Genomic DNA, 20732 nt, shown 5'->3' with positions numbered 1-20732 from the left:
CGTGGTCTGGGAGAGGTTTCACACCTGTAATCTTGATTCGGATCAAACTGAAAAGTCCGAAAATCCGGACCAAACAAGGTAGGTGTGAAAGGGTCAGTCAACATACAAGCTCAAACCTCAGGCTATTAGAAATCTATGTGAAACAGTGAGTTTGAAAATAACATCTGTCTACCTGCCTCTCTCTCACACACACACACACACACACACACACACACACACACACACTGCTCTTTCATCGGATGAAATTCAGCCAGTGAGTGGGTAGAAATGCACACATCTCCTCATATCGGCTCTCAGCTCGGCCCAGACGTGCCACTCTGTCAAAGTAATTGTGGCATTCTGCTTTTCTGCTAATGAGGAGGTAAAATATGATCAGCCACTGGAAGTGGTTATTTGTGGCCTCTCTCTCTCTCTCTCTCTCTCTCTCTCTCTCTCTCTCTCTCTCTCTCTCTATCTCTCTCTCTCTCAATCTACCTCCACACATCCGTTTGTAATTATTCCTCCGAGACACTCTCACCTGCTCCGGCTTTAATCCCACACAGGGGCAGCAGGGGAATCAAAGTGTAACTGCTATCTGTGTGTGTGTGTGTGTGTGTGTGTGTGTGTGTGTGTGTGTGTGTGTGTGTGTGTGTGTGTGTGTGTGTGTGTGTGTGTGTGTGTGTGTGTGTGTAAGAACCGGGTCCTTGCGATGAGAATGTAAGTGTAAGAAAGTGTCACACACAATCCAATTCAGTCACTAAATGCACTGCAATAGTGCTGAGCTTTGAGTATTTCAATTAAATCAATGTCATTCTTTTGGGTTCAAAAACACCAACTTTCCGTGTAAATTAGATCATTTACTCAACACACGTCATCCAAAGATATTCATGTCTTTCTTTCTTCCGTCGAAAAGAAATTAAGGTTTTTCTCCATATAGTGACTTCAATGGGGTCCAACAGTTTGAAGATTGTAATAAATATTGGAAAACAAATGATTGTGAATTCTTCTGATAAATCTTCTTCGGATAAATCCCCAGAAATGGTATGTATTAAAGACTATCTGCATGCTTTGAATGTAACGGATGGAAATGACCCAGAAATAAGAAACGTTAATGTAACACACAAGGTTGAGATTTTTATGGACGATCTTATAGTCTTATAGTTCCACTAAGGCCCAACTCCCTCTGAATGATTCATCGCACACGCCAGTTAATAAAAATTATCTTTCAAAATAAAAAATAATATTAAAGTCCCCCGTAGACAACAATTTTATGCCTTAAAACTCATCTTTGATCAACAAAATTACATATTTAAATGTTTTTTCCTTGAAAAAAGTTCTTCATGCCTTAAAATAGCTTGAATGTAACTCAACACCCTTGCCTCATTTAGTATTCGCGGCTCTATGAATATGCAAATGAGCCCCGCCTCCACTCACTCACAGCAGCGAGTTAGTGCAGACAAGCTGAACGATTAAATAGGAAAATAATACACATTGTAAACAGTTTTACGGTTGAAAATGAAATAAACTGCTCAAATGAGGATGTGTTGAATTTGCAGGACAAGCTCAAATTATCATAATTTGAGCTTGATTTGCGAACTTAAGGGTCATTGTTAGAGGTCTTGTGTGTGTGGGTATATGTGGACTCAGTGTGTTTAGGTTGTTAGGACCATATGTATTTTTAAAGGGAACTGTGAACATTGTTCACCTCAGACCTGGAAATTGTGAGAAAGGTCAAAAGGGCTGCGATAGTCAAGCTTTTGTGTGCTGCATTAAACAGGTGTGAAAAGAAAATAGATATTTTGAATATGTGCTTCTGCAAGCTACTGTTAATAAAGGACTAGTCTAAACCGCCGGCCCTACGGCTGGCTACCTGGAACGTCAGAACAATGTGCCCTGGCCTCTCTGACGACCTCAAGCAAGTTAACGACGCCAGGAAAACTGCCATCATCAACCGCGAGCTGGCCAAGCGGAACATTGACATTGCGGCCCTCCAGGAGACACGCCTCGCCTCCAGTGGCAGTCTCAAGGAGAAGGTTCTTCTGGCAAGGCCTGGAGTCAGACGAGCGCCGACTCCATGGCGTTGGCTTTGCAGTCCGCAACATCCTCCTATCGTCAGTTGAACCTCCTTCTCAGGGAACTGAGCGCATCCTCTCACTCCGCCTCACTACCTCCTCGGGACCTACACACATCCTGAGTGTCTACGCCCCCACACTCAGCTCTACAACCGAGGCTAAAGATGCATTCTATGAGGAGCTCGAGGCAAGGATCAGAGAGATCCCAGCGAAGGACAACCTGTTCCTGCTAGGAGACTTCAACGCCCGGGTAGGCACAGCCCACACCTCCTTGCCACGTTGCATCGGTCACTTTGGAGTTGGCAAACTGAATGAGAACGGTCAGCGGCTACTTGAGCTCTGCTCCCTCCATGACCTCGCCATCACCAACACCTTCTACCCCACCAAGCCCCACCACAGAGTGTCCTGGCGACATCCCAGGTCAAAGCACTGGCACCAGCTGGACTTCGTCATCACCAGGAGACCCATGCTGAACCACGTGCTCCGCACGCGCAGCTACCATAGCGCCGACTGCGAAACCGACCATTCTCTGGTCGGCAGCATGGTACATCTCCGACCCAGGCGGACCCACCGCTCCAAGCAGAACGGCCGGCCTCGCATCGATACAGCCAGAACTTCAAAACCTGAGCTGCGCGAATGCTTCGCTGAGGCCATCGGCAAGGCCCTGAACTTCATCCGCGACGCCATATACCAAGCCGCTTCAGACACCTTCGGGAGGAGAGCCAGGAAAAACGAGGACTGGTTTGAGGCTGGGATTGAAGAGATTGAGCCTGCCATAGCCGCCAAGGGTGCTGCGCTTTTGGAGTACAAGAGGAAGCCCTCCAAGAAGACACTGGTCGCCTACAGAGAAGCCCACAATAACGCCAAGAGGGTCGCCCGCAGGTGCGCCAATGATTACTGGCTGAAGCTTTGCAGCGACATCCAGACCTCTGCGGACTGCGGAAACACCCGCGTCATGTACGAGGGGATGAAGAAAGCATTTGGACCAAGTGTCACCAAGATCGCACCCCTCAAGTCCACCTCCGGCAACATCATCAAGGACCGTGGCGAGCAGATGGAGAGATGGGTTGAGCACTATGGGGAGCTGTACTTCAGGGAGAACGTCGTCACCGACACAGCCATGGAAAACACCACCCTACTACCCACCATGGAAAAACTTGACTCCCTACCCACCATCGAGGAGCTCAGCAAGGCCATTGACTCGCTGTCCTGTGGGAAAGCACCAGGCAGTGACGGAATCCCACCAGAGGTTGTGAAGGCAGCAAAAGAGAGCTCCCTCCTCGGACATCTCCATGAGCTTTTGCTCCAGTGCTGGAAAGAGGGAACAATACCCCAAGACATGCGGGATGCGAAGATCGTCACGCTCTACAAGAACAAGGGCGACCGCAGCGATTGCAACAACTATCGCGGGATCTCTCTCCTCAGCATCGTGGGAAAAGCCTTCGCCAGGGTAGTCCTCAACCGCCTGCAGGCGATTGCTGACCGTGTGTATCCTGAGTCGCAGTGTGGGTTCCGGGCCAAGCGCTCAACCATCGACATGGTGTTCTCCCTCAGGCAGCTGCAGGAAAAGTGCCGCGAACAGCGACGTCCCTTGTTCCTCGCCTTCATCAACCTGACCAAGGCGTTTGACTTAGTCAGTCGGTCTGGCCTCTTCGCCCTCCTCCACAAGATTGGATGCCCCCCCAAGCTTCTGAAGTTGGTCGAGTCGTTCCACGACAACATGTCTGGCACAGTACAGTACGACGGATCAGCATCGGACCCCTTCCCAATCAAGAGCGGCGTGAAACAAGGGTGTGTCCTGGCCCCGACACTGTTCGGCATATTCTTCTCCCTGCTCCTGCGCTACGCATTCAGCGAGTCCGAAGATGGCATCTTCCTCCACACACGGAGTGACGGGAACCTCTTTAACCTCGCTCGCCTCAGAGCGAAGACCAAGGTGCGCAAGGTCCTCATACGGGAAATGCTCTTTGCCGATGATGCCGCCCTCACTGCTCACACTGAAGCTGCCCTTCAGCGACTCATCACTCGTTTCGCTAAGGCATGCACAGAGTTTGGCCTTACCATCAGCCTCAAGAAGACCATCATCATGGGACAGGATGTCAGCACCACTCCCACAATCACCATTGGCGACCACATCCTGGAGGTGGTGGACAAGTTCACATACCTCGGCTCCACAGTCTCCAGCAACCTATCCTTTGACGCCGAGCTTAACGTAAGGATAGGCAAAGCAGCAACCGCCATGGCCCGCCTAGCGAAGCGTGTGTGGGACAACCCCATGTTCACCCTCAACACAAAGATGAAGGCGTACCAAGCGTACCAAGAGCACCCTTCTGTATGGCAGTGAGGCTTGGACCCTGTTCACGCACCAAGAGCGAAGACTGAACGCCTTCCACATGCGCAACCTCAGACGACTCCTCGGCATCACCTGGCAGGATCGCGTCCCCAACGCAGGCGTTTTGGCCCAGGCAGGCATGTCAAGCATGTTCGCCATCCTCACCCAGAGGCGCCTGCGCTGGCTCGGACACGTATGCAGGATGGACGATGGCCGCATCCCAAATGATATCCTCTATGGCAAGTTAGCCACAGGAACACGGCCAAACGGACGACCTGCCCTGCGCTACAAGGATGTCTGCAAGAGGGATTTGAAGTCATACAGCATTAACCCAGCAGATCTTGCGACAGCAACCTCTGACCGCTCTAGCTGGCGTGCAGATGTCAAAACTGGCGTTAAGCAGGCCGAGGAGAAGAGAGAGATCCTGCGTAGGGAAAGGAAGAGCTGTAAACAGCAGAAAACCCAGCCTGCGACTGCTACCCCTATGACCCCTACCAATGACCACACTTGTAGCAAGTGTGGTAGGAACTGCAGCTCCCGCATTGGATTATTCAGCCACAGCCGGCGATGCAGCTCCACAACTCAGTAAACACTTCTCAACTAAGGTGCAGACTCCATTGTCTCTAGAGACAGAAGGATGCCAACAGTCTAAAGTTTGACCTTATAAGGGAATAAGCTGTATTATAATGACAGCCCATGGTAAGAAGGCCCATGAACCGGGTTAGTATAAAAATCCTTGAGTGTTTTTTTTGGGGCGCAAAAAACCTTTACGTGTTTATGTTATTTTTACCTTCGGAATTTTTATCTTTGTACTATTCTGAATCTATTTAAACAAAACAAAATCATGATGTGGTGATTCGTAAAACTTTTTAAACAAGTCTAAGGGTTTTTTCACACCTGAGAGTCTGAACCAAAGTTCATGTTTTGATACATTTTATACATTCGGTAAGTTTTGGTTTGGTTTCACATTGCAATTATGCGAGCGCACTAAAGAACTTTACATACACACTTGCGCCGTGTCGTCATCATCTCTGTGGGCTGCATCTTGACATTGACTGGTTTGTAAGCGGATGTGCGTCTGACGTCAGCGTGTTGTCAGTTCGGCGGGAAACTTTGACAAGAATGAATGAACAGACGCATTTCGTTGCCACTATACTGTTATTATTACGGCATTACTCACTGCAGCTCCAGCTATACTCCAGGCGAGGTCACATTCGCCAAATCAACGTCCTTGTTGTGTGAACATTTGATCATTGCCGGCAGGAAAGGAGGAGAAGAGCGAGCAATCCTGCGGGAACATCTGGAACTTCCTGTAAATGTTCTGAAAGTCCGAACCATACAGAAAATGCTTTCACACTAGAAACGAACCAAACCTTTGTTCAGTTTGATCCGGACCGAGACTACCTCTTTACGTCTGACCACATTTGGTGTGTTTGGTCCGGACCGTGGTCTGGGAGAGGATTCACACCTGTGATTTTGATTTCGGATCAAACTGAAAAGTCCGAAAATCCAGACCAAACAAGGTAGGTGTGAAAAGGCCCTAAGAGTAATTTTTCCCTATCAATATTTCATGAATTGGCAAAAGCCCAGTGCATTCAACTGGTTAGAGGCACCGTTGAGGACCCTGAATTTACATCTTACATCCTCAATCTAAAGGTAAGGGCAATGTTTAATTGCAGCAGATTATGGGTATATGTTTTAGAATGATTTATGGAGAAAAATACATCAAGATCCAAATGTGAGTTTCAGTGCAGCTTCAAAGTCTCGACACGATCCCAGCCGAGGAATAAGAGTCTTATCTAGACAAACCATCGACCATTTTATCAAAAAAATAAACGTTTATATACTTTTTAACCACAAATGCTCGTTTTGCACTAGTTGTGATGCGCCACGCATTACGTAATCACGCTGAAAGGTCACATGTGACGTAGGAGGAAGAACAGACCCAGTGTTTACAAAGCCAACGTGCAAAGACTAAGTCAAACGGCATTTTAATAAATAAATAAAAGGTAAAACAACAATGTCGGACGATTTTGAAGTTGGAGGAGAAAATGAGAGACTCTACCCTACATTTTTTTAACCGGAACACGTGTGAACTTTCAACGTGATTGCGTAATGCGTGGTTATGTGATTACGTAATGATTACGTAGATACGTGAAGTCGTGGACATGCGAGATGAGCATTTGTCCTTTTAACTAATCCGTTAACTTTAGTTAAAGGTGAAGTTCTTAGTTTCTGGGACACTAGTGGCTCCTAGCGGGATTACAAAGATAAAGCATATTTTGAAACAACCTTGCAAACGCCTCTTCCTGAAGCTGAATGTCTTTTCACATGTAACGCATCACCCACACGGGCTCCGCCCTCTTCAGTAGCCCCGCCCCAAATTCAAAGTGATTGACAGATCTGAGTGGACCGCTCTCAGTGTTTTAGGTGGAGCCTGGGAGACTCGATGTTTAGGGGAAGTATATATAGTATAGTAAAATAGTAATCACTCAACAATAGTGATTGTATTTTAGCATAAAGAAAATCTGACATACTTCAACTAACTACTTTAACTACATTAGTTAACAAGAACTTTGGAATATACTTCTAAAGCATTTGTTAATCTTCATTATTGTTAATTCCAACATGTACTAATTTTAAAATTGCATCTGTTAAGCCTTAAAAACTGTCTCAGTTGGTGGTTTATGGTAATATATTTCTGGTTGCCAATATTTATTTTAGTTAAAAATAGCCAAATGAAACTGTTAACACAGACGTCGCTGTGGTTCCCACTGTTAACCATCACAGGTTCCTGAGAGCAGAAGCACTTGTGGAGAGAAAACATTGGGGATTCACTCCTGTAAATAAATGTGATTATCACTCCCAAAACTTGTTTAAATGCGGGCAATATAACTTCTGGAAATGTGTTTATCTATCTATTCCTGGATACAGTTTGGTAATTTGTGTTCCCGCTGGGTGTTTTCTTACTTATTGTGAATGTCTAATTAATCACTGTTTGACTTCATGTTATCTCTAAGTGCCAGAGAGTTTAAAATCCACTTTCTGGGGTTTGTGGGAGCAGATTATCATCACATGAGTACATGCATGTGTTTCAGACTCTTGGGTTACATGTAAATGTATGTTTTCCATTGCATTCAATCAAGGCAAAACATTTAAAAAAATGATTTGCATTTGAAGTGGTAAAACAATAGATCTAATGTTGACATGAATTAAAAGTGGCGCTTTGTAGTTGTCAAATGTTAGAGGAACGTGCTCATAGTTAATGACTCTCCCTGTGGTTAACCCTCCTGAACAGATCAGCTCTCAGATCAGTTTATCCGATATGAGAGTTTTCAGTTAAAAGTTTGTTATGAGGAACTTTTTTTTTTTGGAATGAAACCGAACGATCAGCTTCAGGCTTTAAAATGAGACGTGCGTTTTCTGTTGCTTTAATGTGATATCAGGATGTCTGTGTTATCCAGAGTCACCAGAAAATAGAGATTCATATCAACCATTCCTTTGCTTATGAAACCAACCGAAAAGGCTCATGAGAGTAAGAATTTCTCGTCATTGTCTGTAACTGTTTCATTCTGTTAAAGAAGAAAGAAAATCTAATTTTCTAATTGTATTGTGTGTCTTTTTATTTCTTTTCAGGACATTTAGGAGACACTTGAATTAAACTGAATGCAGAACTCGTTAAGTCAATGCAAAGCTCCTCTGAGCTTCAATCCCTCCTGAAACAGATTGGACCAGATTAAACTCCAGTATGGTCTTTAAGTGCCCATATTATGCTTTTTCTAATATTCCCTTTCATGCAGTGTGTAATAAAGCTCTTTGTGAATGTAAAAGCTCTGCAAAGTTGTGAAGCCGAAAGTGCATGCTAAAAAAATTTCTCAAAAGAAAGAATCGACTCAGAACAGCCTAAACGAGTCATCAGTAATTCGATTCCCACTTCTGTGACCTGCATACCTAACTCATTTGCATAATGGTTTTCATTGGCTGCTCACAAACAACGTCTACTTTGCCCCGCCCTGAAACACTTTAGCTTGTTTGTGTTGTGTTCATGTCGAGAAGACGCTGCTCTGCGAAAGTAAATTCTCTTTGTAGACACTTCCAAAGGATGGAGATGTTAAGAGTCAGTGGTTAAAATCACCACAGCGATACAACTGCAGTCTAACCTGACAATTCCTTCTCAATTCAAATGTTCGGTGATATCTTCCAAAGGATTTTTTTTAATATTGGTGTAATTTGTTTTCTATATAGTGTTAGTATACCCTGGAAATCCAGAGTTCTCGCGAGAGCACAAGTTGAATTTGCTCAGCGAGTTACTCTGGCGTCGAGTAATGATACTCATTAAATATGCCCTTGTATCCGAGGTGCACCAATCACATCGGGTTATCTGATATAGGTGGGCCAGAGGCGAGATGACGACAGTGCTGTGACGTCGAAGTCATTAGTAAACATTGCAAGATGGCTATGGATGAACACCAGATGTTTGAAACGGCTTTGGCTGCTATAATGAACGAGTTAGACTTGGCTTTTTATCTAAAAGAGGAACAGAAGACAGCGCTCGAATCGTTCCTTTGCAAGAAGGGCGTTTTTGCTGTTTTGCCGACCGGATACGGTGAGAGTCAAGTCAAGTCAAGTCAAGTCAACTTTATTTATATAGCGCTTTTCACAATACAGATTGTATCAAAGCAGCTTCACAGTATTAAATAAAATAGTACATCAGTGTTTGTTTCTGGTGTAAAACATCCACGTTTGGTAATGCTGATCAATAGCACTGTTGAATCGATTAATCAAATTAAGTATCCCCAACTGAGCAAGCCAAAGGCAACAGTGGCAAGGAACCGAAAAACTCCATCAGGTGACCTAATGGAGAAAAAAAAAACCTTGGGAGAACCCAGGCTCAGTCGGGGGCCAGTTCTCCTCTGGCGTTTATGAAGTAGAGACCGGATTTAACTGTAAGATTAAAATATTATATGAATGCCTGGCTGAAGAGATGCGCCTTTAATCTAGTTTTAAGCTGGGAGAGCGAGTCTGAGCAACGAACAGTATCAGGAAGGCTATTCCAGAGTTTTGGAGCTAAATGTGAAAATGCTCTCCCTCCTTTGGTGGATCTGGATATCCTAGGTATGACCAAAAGCCTCGAATTTAGTGACCTTAAAGAGCGCGATGGATTGTAGGGCGATAGAAGATCCGTTAAATAGACTGGAGCTAAGCCGTTTAGGCCTTTATAAGTCAGTAGCAATACCTTGTAATTAATACGGAACTTTATAGGTAACCAATGTAGTGATGATAAAATTGGTGTTATATGGTCAAACTTTCTTGATCTAGTAAGAACTCTAGCGGCGGCATTTTGGACTAACTGTAGCTTGTTTATTGAGGATGCAGGACAACCAGCTAATAAAGCATTACAGTAATCTAGTCTCGAGGTCATGAATGCATGAACTAACTTTTCTGCATCATATGAAATATGATTTTCAAAAGACAAGTTACAATCTAATATAACACCCAGGTCTTTTACTGTAGAGGATAAAGTAACAGGACATCCTACTATGTTAAAGTTGTATTGTAAGAGGTCTAGATCTACCAGTTAGCTCCGCTGGTAGCTAAGCGTATGGGGCTTGTTGTGATTGGTCGTAGTGTTATCCAATTGCGTGCAGTGAGATTTTCAAATGCATGCTTGGTGCCGCCCCTCGAGCTGGACGAGTTTCATTAGTCGACACCAGACCATTGATCTTTCAGATTTAGCTCTGGATTTCCAGGCTAGTGTTAGTATAGTGGCAACTAGTAAATACACTCACCTAACCAGACGCCATGCGATAAGATTCCAGCATAATTTGTCCGACCACACTAGACTCAACGTGACTGCGAAATGCGTCAAAATTAATCAAAACCCACAGCCAATCAGAACAGCGTGTGGGCGGAGTCTCGCGGCGAGTGCACGTCACCAGAGAGTAATCCTGGCGGCACTCGCAAGAAAATCAGGGGGGTAATCGAGCTCTCGAATTCCATACCACCCCCAGGGGCCGTCATTGGCTAACAAGCCTTCACCTGCTGTTAGCATTCCACTGACTCCCATTCATTTTGGCGTCACTTTGACAGCGAATAACTTTACATCTGAGGCGTTTAATTTAAAGACTCCATTTGTCCATTGTTTATTTCTAAAGAAACACAACAATGTATAAAAGGCTCCATTACCTTGTATCTTATGTTATGGCCCCGTAGAAGCAGTTTTTGTACAAATAGGCTAACGATTGCATCATAATCACGCGACTCTCTGGAAATTACCGTATAGACAGGAGGAGTTTGAAGGTTCTTGTTTCCATTTGTTTAATTTCAAGATCTGAGGTGAATTATCCATTGTTGCTTTGTACCTGAGATTATCATCGCCACACTCTGTGTTTGTTGTTCCAGCGCGATGTCGCAGAAACTTAGAAACCGTTTCTAAATTAGAATCATCGCCGTCGCGGCTGGTTTGGACAAACACTCCGATAAACATGGAAAATAACCTTTTATCGCAGCGTCACGTGTAGTTAGGACACGGTGTAAGTTTCGTCATGCTGGCATGTGCTGTCATAACTAACCCCACGTTAGTTTGTGTCCCGCTCACTCCTACTCCTGTTGGACTTTAGGATGACCATGGCACTCTTTCGAATTAAAAAGCCTTTGTTATGCCACAAAGACTGTCCTGGTCACAGATGAGCCGGCGAGACGCGCACCAACAATTCGTGCTCTTTTGAACTCTGATATGTCTCCCTTTGTGTTGTGTGGATTGCAATATTTCATATACAGCTGTGCTATTGCTCTGCAAATTCATCCTTCACACTTGGCTCTTACTGAGGGAATGTAAAACGAGTGAAGATGTGCTTATATGCATGAAACCTCCAACACTATATTGGCCAGCGTTTCAGTTTCATTGTCCAACCCTGTACGTTCACGCTGAGCTTCTTCCCTTTATATCTGCTCTCATAATTACTCACAGATTCAGTCACGTTGCCTGAAAGTTTGTATTGTTGGCACAGTGAGTGTACTTTTAATTAATGAAGTTTTTCCCATCAAATGTGTTATCATTTCTTTAATTTGGTAATAACTTCTAGAAAAAAAAAAATTGCTGAAGATCCTAATTATGTGACCTATTCATCAGAGGAAGATTAAAAATTTAAACTAAACAAATCAGAGGAGGACACAAAATGATGTCTTTCTGTCCTGGAAATGAAAATGGGGTCTGGCTAATTTCTAATCATAATCTTGAAATATGAAAGCAGACAGACAGTAAGTGGGTCCAGCGAGTAGAAATGAAGCTCTTTAAATGGCCACAGACGTGTCTGTCCTCGTCCATGTAATGTTAGCTAGCTCACTTACTCACTTACTGTCGTCATGTGATGCATTTAACCTCTTTTGCCAAATAATGTGCATTTAATGAGAACATGAGTTTAGTCAAGCACTTTTGACCAATGTCATCTGACTGATTTTGAAACGTTATGGACGTTAATGTTGATAATATTAGATTTCAATCATATGCACCATTTTTACATGTATTACTAAAATATATATCCAACACAACTAGTCAATGCAACATTAACATTACCTTGACAATTAGCCATATACTTTCAAGTTTAATATCATGCTTATTTGCTGCTATAATATGCATGACGTATGATGATTTTACCGTGTAATATTTACATGCAAAGTCTTTCCTTTGAGATTGAATAGTGTTGTGTTGGCACTCTTGACTGCACCGAAACATAGAGACACCTGTCATATTTCACCTCAAAATCAAAATGATTAATTTTGCAATAATAATGCAAACAATACTCCAGAATATTTTACAATAATCTACTGTCTAGATAATAACTAAATCAGCATAAAGCAACAAATACTAGCATGACACATACACTGCAAAAGTTTTATTTTTGCTGCTTGTTCAATTGACATGAAATGAGCTAAAGAACCATTTTTCACAATTTCATTGTGTTCAGTCACTTAAGTTGCGTCAGGACTACATGACAAACTCTGAATCAACGCGCCAATGCTATAATTTTGTATATGCACATTTCTGAAATACATTTCCTCTGATAACAGATCACTGTAAATGATGCATTTGTATTTGTATTTGTAATGTGGACTCATGCATTTTCTGTAAAGCTGCTTTGAAATGATGTGTATTTTGAAAAGCGCTATACAAATAAATGTGAATTGAACTGAATGAATAATTTTAGTTGCATTAAAGGAGAACTCCGGTCAATTTTAACATTGAGCTTAAAGTCCAAAGTAGTCGATTGCCGAGTTCACGCGCATAGGTTTAGTTACCTATGATCACGCGCGTGAACTCGGCAATCGACTACTTTGGACTTTAACCGAAAAGCAGGATGTAAACAGGTATTTGCGCTGGCTTAAATAACATAATTTTTATACATTTCTTTCACATCTACTGCAGTCAGATTCACTCGTGTTCACTTCGAAGGAATCACTCACATTTTCTGGGCACTTGTAATGACACATCAAGGATGTTAAGAGGCTAAAAGCAGGTTTAGTACTTGCCCCATTGAAGTCAACAGGGTGCAAATTTTAAAAATAGAATAACTCGATGTAGGCAACACCGATTTTTGTCGTTGTTCTCTGTATTGACAGCACTCCAAATGTACAAAAAAATGAGCTCATTGGTATATTTTTAGTTTCCCGCAAGCTTTGCATTTCACTGAATTGGGTAAATGTTGAAATGAAGTGTTATTTTATGCATGTTTGAGTAAAAGCATATGCGGTTATGTTGACATTTGCGATGGCTAAATGGGGAATCTGGTGTTTGATGCTAATGTCAGAGCAGTGGTAAGTGCTGACAAACTAAAAATTGTGTCTAAAATTAAGATAAATTAATTTTGTGTAAACACCAAATTGAGAACTGTAAATTGTAAAATTGTATTTATTAACTTTGCTAATTTTACTTGACTTAATTTTCTTTCCATTTCATGTGTGAGTTCATTGAAAAACAAGTTTTTTCAGTGTATGTCATTTACAAATGTATACGGAGCCCCTATAGGGACACGATGAAGGGAAAAAATATTTATTTGTCAATGCTTTTGCGTTCTCTCTGAAATGTTTTGCGTACAGAGAAACTTTATATTTGCTCACAAAGAACAAGTTTTGGGAGCGAACGCAAACTTTATGGCCTCTGTACTTTAATGACGAGAATTCAATTGTACAGTTTTATTTATTGATTTATTTTGCATTATGCATTTGACACAAAAATGTGTTCAACTGTCAATGTCACAATTCAAAAAATCTGAATAGTGCTGAAATCAAGCTTCATTTTCTTCGAGCAAAATACTGATTCTTGCTTTTTCTTGGGATTTAATGTTGAAATACGAGCTGAAAAGCGTGGCGGTTTTCATCAAATTCACCTCCTGCTTTGTGTATTGTAATTGCATGCAGAGGAGCTGTGGAGTGTGACAGCACGTGCAAGAGAGCCGGTGTGATGGAGATGTTTGTAGTGAGAGATCCGCCTCAGGCCCAACAGGTCTCTTTTCTTCTGATGGGCGGCTTCCCACTGTCATTAAAGACGCCAGAGAATCACACATGAACCCTCGCGGTCACACACACCTCCAGATCACACGCACAAGAGCGTTCAGAAACAGCCCAACAGGGGAAACTAAAATCTGACAGCCGCCCGCTCAACCTCATGATTTCAAAAGCGGGATTCAGGGTGTTGGTTTTGTTTCACAAGCGCTTTATAATGCCTGGAAAACCCTGACGCAATGAGCAATGAAGACAAGCTGCACGGCTTAATAGTGGCAATCGCAGCAAATAATAGATTTGTGCGTGTTCTGAAGCACATGAGTGATGTTTGCTTCTGCAATGCTGACTTTTGTGGTTGGAGTGTTTTTTTTTTTTTGTCCATTTATATGCTGTTAGCCTGGATGCCAGTCGTACTTCGCCCCGCCCACAACATTTTTAGGTCGGGAAGTTCAGTCTGGACTTGATCAGTTGAGGAGCTATTATGCCCGAACAAAAGCTGTTCGGACCAATCAAATTGTCAGGGCGGGCTTTATACGATGATGGACAGATGATCAACAGTAACGTAATCATCCACGTCACCAACGAGCGCTTGGGTTGAATTCGTTTACAACAAAGATGGCTGCCGCTGGAGAATTGAGATTTCACGAGTTCACACTAAATCAGTCAGACAGAATAAATGCATATTTGGCGTGCTGTGCGAGGAGAGGCTCTGGCTCGGTATCGGCCCGAACCCAAAGTACTCCCCTCGTATTCCTGGCTGTGGAAGAACAAGCCGAGAGTGAGTGGAGGGATGCTGGAAACTGTCAAGGAATGTTAGGAGAGTTGACAGAGTGAATATATATATGTTTCCTCTCATGCTGATAGGGTAGACATGGTAATTGTTAGATGACAAGTTGACTGGATTGATTATTTGAACGTGCTCCTCCTGAACTTTGTCTATGAAACATCATGTGTAGATTCCGCCATCGCGTCTGTTATAGAAGATATCGACAGCGTATTCATTTGAAAAGAGGAACAGAGAACCGCGATCAAGGCATTTGTCGATCGGAAAGATGAATGAGGAACATACGTCACTCAATCCGTTGCTCTGATTGGTTGTTGGTCTATCCAATTGAGTGCAGAGGCATTTTCTCTCCTGGTTCGGTTGAAACACGCCCCATAATCACAGCCCAATGGAGCAGATCAGACTCACATTCTGACTAGAATCTGAGTATGACGACGTCAGGCTAATGTGCTGTTGCTATGAGTTCTGAATGATTTGTATACAGTATTGCCAGCAAGCAATTTAGCATTTAAAAGATGTCTAATAGCGTCCAAACACAGCCGTCTAGGCTAAAACAAGGCAAAATTTGGGCTGTCAGTGGAAATTTAATAGACATCTAAACCATCGCCCAAAAATAGACTAGTCATCAATTAAATAATAATGAGTGAAGAAATGAAACCAAACACCTTGTAATCACTGTTGACTTTGCTTACATGATGGAATATCGTACATCTCGCAAGTTATTTTGGCAAAAACAACATGTAACCAAATTCAAGGTTATTTTGTGTAGACGTGTGTTCCTCATAGCCGGAATATATCGGGTCTAGTTAAGCTAGATGCTGAAATGACGGCTATTGCTTGCTGGGAGTTTCTTGTCTATGATATTCTTGTCTAATGTATTGATTATTTGTTTTGAAAAATGCAGACCTGATCGCCGACATCAGTAATGTCACACTCCTCCTCAAGACGCATGATTTGAGGATTCATTCATGTCTGAAACATGAGCATTTATACAAGCATTAATAATAATGTTTGTCGTGGCGAACAGCATTGAAACGGCATCAGTTGTTCTCCAGCTCAGAGGAAAGCAACAGCTGTCATCAGATCAGACCACACAACAGCTCGCCGATCAATATCACAACATGTTTTATCATTGCCTGAGATAAAGCCATAGGTCAGACGTATAGGATTCTCCACCCTCACTGCAAGACTGGGGAAGAAAAGTTCATGAAGCCGACACATGACTGAATCATCTATAGCCTGGACGTTTCTCATCAAATTCATGTGGAGAAATAAAAACAGACACAAATTAATCAATAGCTGCCATGTAGAGTTATGAAATGAATGTGAAGCAGCTCGGATCATTGACGCAGGATCTGATTTTAAATTATCATTCTGATTGAACCTCAGCACAATCTGAGGTTTCTTCATGTGTCGCCTAGAGTTTCAGCTGAAGGCCTTTATTTGCTTTTGGCATGGCAGAAACAATATTGAAGAAATATTTTACATCTCTTAGAAGAAAACGATGCTATTCCGTCATTTATTGATATCAGTATGCTATGAATTGTTTATTTTACAAAACACTACTTCTCATATGCCTTTCATTTTCCCCAGCTTCGTAATTTTCACGTTTGTCAAACCCGGCTGTCAGCACGAGCTGTGATATGAATGAAAAGGTGGTTATTTTCCATCCCTGCAAACCTCTAATAGGACCTTTAATTATATCACATGTCAAATTTCCCTTAATATCAGTGGCAAGTCATAATTTGTTAGTCTGAGACTGACGCGCTTCCAGATTTCACTGGAGGAGAATTCTGCACATTATAAAGTGATACCCAGGAACAAATTATTGGCCTTATTTCTCTGTCTTTGTTTTGATACTAGATTATATTATGAGTAAATATTGGAGACATTGTGTTGGAGTCATTATACAGCATATGATGTTCTCAGTAATAATTCAACGAGTTACTTTATACAAACGCTCTTGCACAGAATGGATAATGAAAAATGAAACAATCATGATTTCAAAGAACACATAGGGAAGAGAACATTATGACACATTTCTGACACTATATTAGAAAATAAAGAAGAAAATGCTTAAAAAAGTTATATTGGGGAATTTTTCCATGAATCAGCTGCGATATCTGTATAGAGACACTGAATAATTTTAAAGTGTGAATGTTATTTCCAGAAGTGCTCGTATAGGTTTAGATAAAGCTCATAAATCTGCCCTTTAAACTCACGAATGGCGGTCTGAAGTCGAGATGCTCCCGCTGACAGATCCGACTGTATGTGCTTACAATGTCAACTAGATTATCAACGCCGAGACTTCACCTCTCCACAGTCTTTGATTTCTCAAAGCACTTTGATTCCATGAAATCCTTTTTCTCGTGCGAAGGCAAGCGTCGCTGTTTCTATTGTGGTTGCTAGGTGAACTTTGCAATGTGCAACTTGCTATTTTCACTTGATGCATAAAACAGGTGAAAAAAAAAAGCTCTATATTGAATTATAAATCCCACAGATTTATTTTGAACGGGACCCGAGCCATACCTAGAAATGAGAATATCATGCAACTATACAGCAATGCGCTTAAAAGTTAATATCCTGCTGGCTACATGTCTTCCAGTTATTATGAAAGAATGCTAAGAGAAAATACCGTAATATTTTCCCACTTTAAGACATAAACCAGGCGTCTTGAATGAACTTCCAGGGAAATTAACACTTGACACCCCCTCACCATCACCCGCCGTTAACTGTTAATCCCAGTGGGAGATTCCTTTACCACTATAAAGATGTGTTACTCCAGTGGGATTTATTAGTTATTAATAATAACAGCCTGCAGTCATTCTGATACGGCTGTTCAACTGCTCCTTCATATGTTCAGAATGCTATAAACCAGGAAAACAGCATTTGTAAAGCCTGTCTTAATATTTTTGAGAACACGACAATTTTTTTTTTTTTTTATCTTTTGCATTTCCTAAAACCTTGAGCGCTGCCTCTAGACATCAGCAAAAAAAAAAAAAAAAAAATACTAATAATAAAAAAAAAAAGTTCATTTGTGTTCTTTGGTCAAAATTATTGACACTTATGACTAAGGGTTTGACTCTTGGTGATTTTTGTTGCACTTGCTGTGTGACACACACACACACACACACACACACACTATTGTTCACTATTAAAAGTAAAGGGAGTTTTGAAGTGATGCCATAGAAGAACCATCTTTTGTTCCACAAAGAACCTTTCAGTGAACAGTTCTTAAAAAAAACTCTTTTCTTTTAAGATTCTTTAGATTTTACTAATCTAAAGAACCTTTTTAGAACCTGCAGTGCAATTAAAAGATTCCAGAATGTTAAAGGTTCTTAATGGAACCATTGATGCCAATACAGAACCTTTATATTTAAGAGTGTTGAAGCACGAGGTTCCCGTGTGCCATGTGACCCATACACTCTCTGTCATGGAGAATTTCCAAATTCTCCGATGTGCATCAATGAGGAACAGCTGTTCTTGTTACGCCACTTGATGATCATGTGTGTTTGTTTTGACAGGAACCCTGGATGTCTCTTGCTCAGATGACTTCTTGCGCTGAACACTGTGAACATCTCCGTCTGCATACTATACGCTCTAAATAGCACACAGGATTAGAATTATAGTGCATCCCAAATGATAATATTACTGGATTATTTCCACTGCATTTTATTACAGTGTATATTGCCCTCAACAACAGAAGGTTTCTGATTGTTCTCTTATTGACATTTAAAACCCAACTCTGATCCTGCATACAGTAACACACTCTAAAATATGCAGGGTTGTTTTAACCCAAATTTGGGTCAAATATGGACAAACCCAACCATTGAAAATTTTCATTTAAAAATTTAACCCAATGGCTGGGTTTGTCCATATTTGACCCAAATTTGGGTTGAAACAACCCAGCATTTTTTAAAGTGTATGTAGAATATGTGATTTGGGATAGTCTATGTTTGGTAAGAGCATAAAACCCTGATCAGAGCTGCGTTTGGTGCTGCTGTTTCACACATTCATGAACCAATGATCTCTTCTACTCGTGATGCCTTTGGGAAACTCAGGCCTGTTTGTTTGAGTGTACGGCAACACTGACTCTGTGAACTTGGGATGATCTGATAATCTGCGGTGAGTTTCATGTACAACGGTGTAATTCGCAGCTTAACTCGGTGCATCATTGAAGAAATCAAGTCTAGCCAGTCACGACTGTTTCCCGAAACCATATTGTCACAAATTTGTCGTTCAACCTCATTGGCTAATGATGTCACGAACTTGATGGTGTATTAAGTAAGGGTTCATGCCCGACGAGGTGTCCATTATCAGGTATTAATGGACGACGGCGAGGCGTGAACCGTCCGACGCGCATTAGGTATTAATGGTATCAACCATTAATACCTGACCTCGAAGGGCATTAACCCGCTTATACCATGGTCACTTGCCAAATAACACATTTTTAAAACATTAGTTTATATTTTAATTACTTTACAATCGAAATCTAAAGTTACAAGTTACAAACAATAACTTGGTTTCCTTGGTTACGCCTGACGGTTTATTTAGGTGTACATTATCACTTTTTAACGGACACCCTGCAGCCAATCAGAATCGAGTATTCACCCAGACCATGGTATAACTTCTTTGAATGAATCGTTTGAGATCGAATTATTACTAGACCTTTTTCTATAAATTACATAATTAGAAACTCTTCTTCTAACCACAGGTCGAGATCTGTCGCTCCAAACACACAACTTTGCGATGCTGTTTGCGAATGTTCGTCAGAACGATAGTTCTGGGAAACACAGACTCGTGCTGATAATGACGGAACTTGCGACCAGCGATGCTTTCGAAAACACACTCCTGAATGGTTGTTTCATTGAAAAATGCATTTTTGCAGTTGCGTTCAGTGGCGAAAACAGCTCTGTGCGTGAAGCTTTCTCAAGCTGCCTCAAAATGACAGGTTTTCTGAAGGCTTTTTCAACACGAGAAACAGAGGCAGGCGGAGAAGGATACGTGCTAATCACACTGAACGCCTGCCAATGCGTCGGCCCTTTATCACGCTCACAATGGGGCCACACTGACATTAAGCTCCATCACTGTCAGCGTTTCAATGAGGAACACATCATCTATCACCTGACTTCAGAACGCGCAACTCTTCTCTTTCTGTCGTCCTCTACAGCTGATACCACAACGCCAGCTTTTTCTCCGTTCAGACAGAGAGGAAGAGCAAAAAAAAAAAAAAAAAAACGAGGCTGGTTTTATCACCGAATATAAAAGATAAGAGACAGAGAGCCGGCTGGGAAAGGTCAGATTCAGACGGTTAAGCAACGGGCTGAACAGACAGTGAAGGTCACAGAGATGCTGGATGAGATCTGCTTCACTATAATGACATCTGAGCCCCTGAGTTTAATTGTGTCACTGCGATATCTGTCCACCTTCTGGGTTTTATCCCACAGGAGCTTCTGTGGAGGAAGTTTCAATCACGTATTTACTGTAAGAGAAGTTTTCACACCAGTGGGTTCTGATCCATTCTGATGTGCGGTTTGACGGAGACGTATATGTGCATGCAACTTGAGCTTCATATATTTACATTTATGCATTTAGCAATTTTTCACTCATGTATATCCACCTTATTCCTGACGATCTCACTGAGTCTTGAATTATGGCCGGCACTTCCGGTTTGGCGAACTTCCATTCAAAAAGGCTGAAACAAATCATTTCAGATCATAAAGTTGCCCTAAATAAAGATGATCCGTAAGTTTGACTGGATGAACTGTCAATTTTCCTTCATGATTTATTTTCAGACATCATGAGAATAACGTAACACTTGGTATTTTAACGTGACGTTATAACAAGAATATCTCTCTCTTTTCTCTGATTATTTTCTTTTTTCCCTTTGCAATCCGCTGTAAAAGTATGAAAAAGGACAACATATACTGCACATTTGTGGTCTGTTCACCCGAATTTAATTTACGATATATTCCATTAATAATTGACTGGAATGCATGAAGAATCTCTCGTTATTCTCCTCAATTCCTCACTTCTCTTTCCAGGTTTGTTTTCACAGGTAAAT

Source organism: Scardinius erythrophthalmus (genome assembly GCF_964197995.2).
Source record: "Scardinius erythrophthalmus genome assembly, chromosome: 3".
Lineage (NCBI taxonomy): Eukaryota > Metazoa > Chordata > Actinopteri > Cypriniformes > Leuciscidae > Scardinius > Scardinius erythrophthalmus.
Note: the sequence above shows the minus strand (reverse complement) of the source record.